Source organism: Poecilia latipinna, unplaced genomic scaffold, assembly GCF_001443285.1.
Source record: "Poecilia latipinna isolate Pla-1442-1.1 unplaced genomic scaffold, P_latipinna-1.0 Scaffold855, whole genome shotgun sequence".
NCBI lineage: Eukaryota > Metazoa > Chordata > Actinopteri > Cyprinodontiformes > Poeciliidae > Poecilia > Poecilia latipinna.
The window spans coordinates 67144-73873 of NW_015113471.1; the positions used below are offsets into that span (position 1 = coordinate 67144).

The following is a 6730-nucleotide window of genomic DNA, read 5'->3' on the forward strand; positions in this document are numbered from 1 at the left end:
ATAGTCAATTACGAATTTAACCATGGCACTTGACTTAATGTAATGTTTTGATTGTTGATTCTATGTTGCATGACTTTGTGTTTTTGTGTTTTTTATGATGTAAAGCACTTTCAAATTCCTTGCTGTGGAAATGTGCTATGCAAATAAAACTTAATTGATTGATGAAAATAAAATAAGCACAAAAGATTGTCATGCAAGGAAAATCTTCAAGAATGATTTTCTGTTTCACCAGATTGTCTTTAAATCAATGTAGGTAAGCAAATAACTAAAACAATTAATACACTTGAAAAATGTCTGTCAAAAAAAATAAATAAATAAATAAAAAAAAATAGGTATATATATATATATATATATATATATATATATATATATATATATATATATATATATATATATATATATATATATATATATATATATATATATATATGGCTTATGCTGTAGAATTGTCACCTTCATCAGAGATAAGCATTCATCCTATTTACTGCCCCTCTTTTATATTCACATGTTCACCTTTTCAAACAGTACATCACCAAATGGCACCTCTCCACCTCACAGATGTGTTCAGGGTTGTCCTTGGAGATTTCCCCAAGCAAACAAAGCTTTCTCCCCCCTCTATTTTGCTCTCTGACTACACCCCCCCTCCCTTGCCTCCATCCATCTCGCCTGTCCGCACTCTCTCTCTTCTCCCTTCGATTTCACACCAATGAGAGTGCAGCATGTAGCTCCCACTCACTGGCATCAGAAACACGAGATATCTTTAGTCTTGAGCTACACAATTTCATACAAATAACAGCATTGGCTAGACAGAATCTGCGTTCTGCCAAAACGCACATTGGTAGATAGGTAGTGGTAAAACAGGAAGGGAAGAGAGTGCAGCTGATCTCTCATACATCAGGCTCAAGGTAAATGATCCATGTTAATTTATTGTATGACACTGTTATGTAGTTATTCTGTTGACACTGAACTCTGAGCAATGTTTGGGGCTTGGTTAACCTTTAGAATTCACAAGTGATTACCGTGTTTGTCTTTACATAGTATGCATGCTTACTGTTCAAGCAGGAAAACACTTAATAAAGTAACTTGCTGTCTTTGCTGCTAACATTGAAATATGAACCAAATAAATGCATGGCAGGCATTTATTATTGATATCCCACAATTACATTTCATCCTTGTGCATGGTGCATAATCAAAATTCTGTATTGTGTATGATGTGATTTCTGGTTAATACGGTTAATCATCAGTTCAACCCCCCCTACTTTCCTCACTTGATGCTAATACTCTGTTGTCTTTCAGTTTAATAAATATCACTCACTTTGAATTAAAACAAAGATGCTTTGAAGCCTAGTCAAGTGGCATCTCAGGGCAATTAGTTTTTAAATCTCCACATAGAACCTACATGCTTCAATCATTCTTGCCTTATCCGTGTTTTTTGTCAGCAAAATTCCTAAGCGGTATATCTATCAGAACTACAAAAACAAATTCTTATTTCTTGTAATGTTTAGCCATGTGCCGAATCACAACAAAATTCATTCTGAATAATAAAACTTGATCTTCAAGTTATCTAGAAATAGACTTTTCTACGCACGAATGGACATACCTGATTTCAATATCAAGGTTTGGAGGTACACCTAATTTACACATATGTCAATACGATGTCATTTCAATTTAAATATATATTTTGCCTATTTTTGGGCAACATTAAGACTGGTTTATTTTTTTCATAATTGTATTAACATGTACCACACAGTTAATTAAAGCTTTATAAAGACCACAGACAAATGCCAGAAAGGACAAGCTGATGCTTAATTACATAATGCTTCGATATTGCAGGAATAATAACAATGAGTGAAAGGGATTATTGTTTTATCTGCCTCAGTACAAACGTTTCAGAAAATATGAGTAAACATAAAGAAACATTCAGATATTTACATTCAAGCGGTGGATTAAAACGTCTTCCACGTGCATGAACAAGAGTAGACGGACATGCAAGCTAGACAGAGCGTGCACTGTTAACAACATGCTTTCTATAAACCACCAAAGACGAAGCTGATTAAATTTAGATTCTAATTTCCAAACAGAACCTCAACACTTTTATATCCTGTGATATCAATGGAGTGAGTTGTCCTGACAATATATCTACTTACATGACAAATACGGTTTAAAAATACAAGGCAGCCAACTGCACAGCAATGTCAACAATGGCAACCAAACAAGAGTTCATGAAATGTCCCACAGTGTGTTTGCATGTAATCCCATGGATTTTTTTTTTTTCTTTTTTGCTAGCCAATCTTGGCTGAAACGTGTCTGTACTTATAGCCTAGACAGCTATAGAATAAAATATTATGAAGGCAAAATTGCAACATTAATACTGTGCAGTTATTTAAAGATAGCATACTACAGTCCAAAGGAACATTCAGCTGGATAGGCTATTTAAAAAATATTCAAAAATGTGCATGTGTATTTGGGATTAAAGACACATGACTTACAATAAGTAACAAACAACAACTGCACCAGCAGGGATATTCAGATACCAGTAGAAATGTTACTTAAAATAAGTTAAAACTAGACAAATAATTGTACAAATCCCAGCATGCATGCATGTAAACACTTGAATTTGTTGGGAGAAGTGATGGTTATATAGTCTAACAGCTGGAGGGAGGAAGGGTCTCCTATTCCACTCCTTTGTGCAGTTAGGCTGTAGCAGTCAGTCACTGAAGGAACTCTCCAGTTCAGCACCAGCTTAATGCATAGGCTGGGAGAAGTTATCAATCAGTGGTGCTATTTTAGGTGGAGTCTTCCAGTCTCCCAACACCTGCACTGGATTAATGAAGCATCCTTGCTCCATTAGCCAGGATAAAACAGAATAACTACGAGCTCGTGGCTTGTAGTTATTCTGATTTTGAGCTCTCAAGCCCTGTTTGCATGGAACCTGGAGATGTTGGCAAAATTCTGGAAATTTCAGAGTTGAAGTAAGTGTTGGCATTCTGTAGATTCCTGCACATCGAATATGCTATGGAAGAAACCATGTTTTGCTTTAACAGCTCTCTCTTACACCTGTTGAAGAATTATATCTCCTCCTAGCTAACCTATTCCGAAACTGTCAGTGAATAATTACTGGCAGGAAGGCTTGGGAATGTTTTTTGCAGTTTTAATATCTTTTTTTAAAATAAAGTCTTTAATAAAAACAATTAGATGAAATATGTATCATCTTGTTTTGAAAAACTAAACATTGAGATGGCCACATGCATCTCTACACACAACTATCGTTTAATTCAGACAACTTGTGTAAAAGTACAAATGCTTCTTCATTAACTGATATAGTACAAGTTTGAGTTTGGTCAGAGTTCATCACCCCAAGGCCTAACGTCTCATAGAGTGATGAGTGAATCTCTAGCCCCTAAGCTAACATGCCAGGAAGAGAGGAGATTATCCTTGATCCTGAAGTCCAAGGGTGGGTTGTTGGGTGGAGGAGAGACAGAAGAGGATCAAGCAGAAACTCGGGGGAGGAGAAGAAGGCAGCAGGTTGCAGCAGTAGGCATGAGCATCTCATGAAACACAGACTGCAGCTGGAGGTTGTGAAGCTTAAATAGAGCGCCCAAATCAGTAAGGTGTGTTTGATGTATTTGAGTGTTAAAAAAGAGGTGGTCACTTATTCATGATGTGTAGAATGGATGCAGCAGCTCGGCTTTAACCAGGGACAAGAGCTAATCATGCCCTCACCAGACCTGGCAGTGCTCCAAATATTCTAATGTAATTCTCTTGGCAATACAGCTGATTCCCACAGTGGTACAATCCTGTGTCCTGCTCTTTAGTAGTACATCAAACTCCAAACTGTCTATAGTAAGTTGTGAGTGTTTCCAAATGGTAGTTAAATTGAAAACAGACTCAATAATCCTAGCCTGGTATTTGGGTGTGTTACAGAGTAAGGAGGACATTGATGAGGAGCAAATATTGTGAACAGAGACTCTAGTTGTCAATAGACTGATTCATAATAATCGACTTTAAAACTGATTATTTAGGTTACAGAGCTTCAGGGTAATTGGTTTTCTAGATTTCTAACCACAAGGCCTTTGTCCTGAACATGAGGTCTTGATCTGGTTTATGGGGCCTTTGGTACAACACACAACATTTGGAAACTCGTTTCATTAACATCTAACTTTTTGTAAATAGGATATTGAGTCAAGAGACGCACAATGAAGTATTTAAGTAGTTCTATTTGGTTAACAAAGAATACTTCATTAAGGTTATAAAAAATCATTTATGATAGGCCTGTATTATGTGAAGAACCACAATAGAATTTAGTTTATATACTCAACATGTTTTCAGTCTGGGTAGACAATTTATATTCTTTGTGGAGTTAGAGGGGCTTATATGAGAGGTTTGCAAGTCATTTTGCTTAATCAGATTTAAGATTGCATATTTTTATGATTATTTGAAATCAGTGACCAAAACATTAGACATGTTTAGAAAATGTTTCACTTTAAACCCTAATCCTTTAATGAAAACCTATACATGTTGAACTAATGCTTATTGTCTAAGTCTTATTGAAACTATACTTATTATGGTGCTGTTGCATCTATTACGCTACTTTTTGAAATGATTTTCAAATGATTTGTGCCAGTTGTTGTAATCGGCAATTGGTATTAGCAGTTGTGTACTTAAAATATAACTTTGTCATAAATTAATGAGAGTGTCTGTCTGTATATTGTTTTCAGTGTGCATTTTGTACTTTTGCTGAGTATCTGACAGGGCATAATCCAGGACTGTCCCTGTGAACCAGGAGGCTGAGGTTAATGGTATTAATGCCCCATTTTGGCATGTAATTTCACTGCTGTCTCCTCGGTTAGCTCCAATCCCACCCATTAACAACAAAGGAAATCTAAAAATAAAGAGACAATTCATAATCCTAATAGTATCAAAATTCCTGAAAAAATGATTTGCTAATGTATTGTTGTTGCATAAGCATTCGGTTTTAATTCTTCTTTTGAGTGCTTCCTAATCAATGTTGTGCTGATAAACATTTTTATTTGTAACTTTACTTTCAAGTAAGTCTCTGTTTGTGTCACCCCTGGAGATTTTCCAGGGAAAGAAAGTCATCTTCTCTGCAGGCTCTTTATTATTACTTTATAAATAACCTGGATTGTTATGTATATGCAAAGTAAAAGTCAAAACTCTCCATAGGCAAAGCCAATCAGTGTGGAAAGCCAAAAATAATCTAGAAAATTATTTCTAAGACTGATGACTAAGAAAACAGTCATTCAGTCATTCAGACTGTTTTCTTAATCTAACAAGAAATCTGAGATTTGGGTTCTGTTCCAATTTTTAAAACCCAATGCAGTGGTTAATGTAAATGAGCAACTGCACCATAAGCTTGGCAACATAATATTAAATGACTGTGTACTGCTTACATTAATATGACAAACTTAGTAAATCCCCTAGAAGAGAAATGCTTTTAGTGGCAGCCCTTAGAGTAAAGCCACTGTCTGCAATCTAAAATAAATCCCTGGCACAAACTGATTACATAAATGGCTAAAGGCGGGATGAGTGGTGAGAGACCTATCCTCAGTTTGTAGCACAGTTAAAGCCACACATAAGAACATACTTTGGCACCCTGGCCAAAAGACCCATTTAACTGCTAAAAACACTGCACACCTGTGGCTTTCTCTTTCTGCTAATTACTGAGCATTAATTCATTAAGTGCCATAATATGTTCTGTCCTCAATATTTTTAAGACATTTAGGTAGCTTTACCTTAAACTGTCTCTTTATCTTTGTGCCAGTTATAATCATACATTAATGTGATTCGTCACTACTGAGTCCCTGCTGTCCAACCAACCTTCCAGACCCTCTAGGTTAAATTTAGCAAGCTCATGCAAAAACCCATTCTGTCCAGTTAAATCAGATCATGTTCAGATTTAGCCCACAGTAAATGACTTGTTCTAATTTTATCACGGAGCTAAATGTTATCCAACAGTTAAGGCAAGACATTGGCTTGCCCTCATCAGCCTTGGCAGTGCTATTGATAGTCTGATCAAGCCACGGACAGACAAAACCTATTCATGTCAAAGCATTTCACCTTTTTTGCCCAAAAGGAGCAAGTCATAACAGCAAAGCTACAAACATTTATTACCAAGAGCGGCCACCTCTATTATAGAAACAGGGATCTGGTTGCTAAAACAAAACCTTATCAGCACAATCAATCCATAATGAATGTTCTGCCAATAGATTATAATACTTAGAGCTGCTTTAAATATTGACATTTCTTATCAGCAGACAATAAATTCAGGTGACTGGTCAATATTCTTTTACCGCTGGCACAGCTTTGCTTTATCATAAGGTTTTCTAAGAATACACTGACATAGTGCAAGGGTTTTGAAGCTATAGTTGAAGTACACATGGTGGTACTTTAGCAAGGCTCAGAATAAATATATGTATATATATTTATAGAATATTTACAAGGCTTATACCTTGTAAATAACACGGCATTAGCTTAAAAGATTAATGACTTTTGTTGCAAATAGAAGCTACTCCTAAAAACCAATAGAGAAGTCATCTTGATCTACATTACATAAAAGGGATTCAATTTTTTTAAACTCTGAACAGGACAAGAATAAAAAAACAAATGTGTAAAGGAATAACAAATGGAAAGATAGACTGATGACTTTGCAATAGAAAGAATCCAAAAGAGCAGAATTACAGTCAAAGGAAGATGCAAGGAATAAAATCCT

The 6730-nt window shown here is 35.7% G+C and overlaps 1 protein-coding gene across 1 annotated transcript in view; it reads left to right on the forward strand.

The window, feature by feature from the left end:
* Positions 1-702: 702 nt before the first annotated feature.
* Positions 703-6730, forward strand: part of rgs8 (regulator of G protein signaling 8) — a 24748-nt gene continuing 18720 nt past the window's right edge. Inside the window, exon 1 of the mRNA XM_015048010.1 lies at positions 703-905. The gene's annotated coding sequence lies outside the window, so the exon portion shown is untranslated. The remainder of the gene's footprint in view (positions 906-6730) is intronic.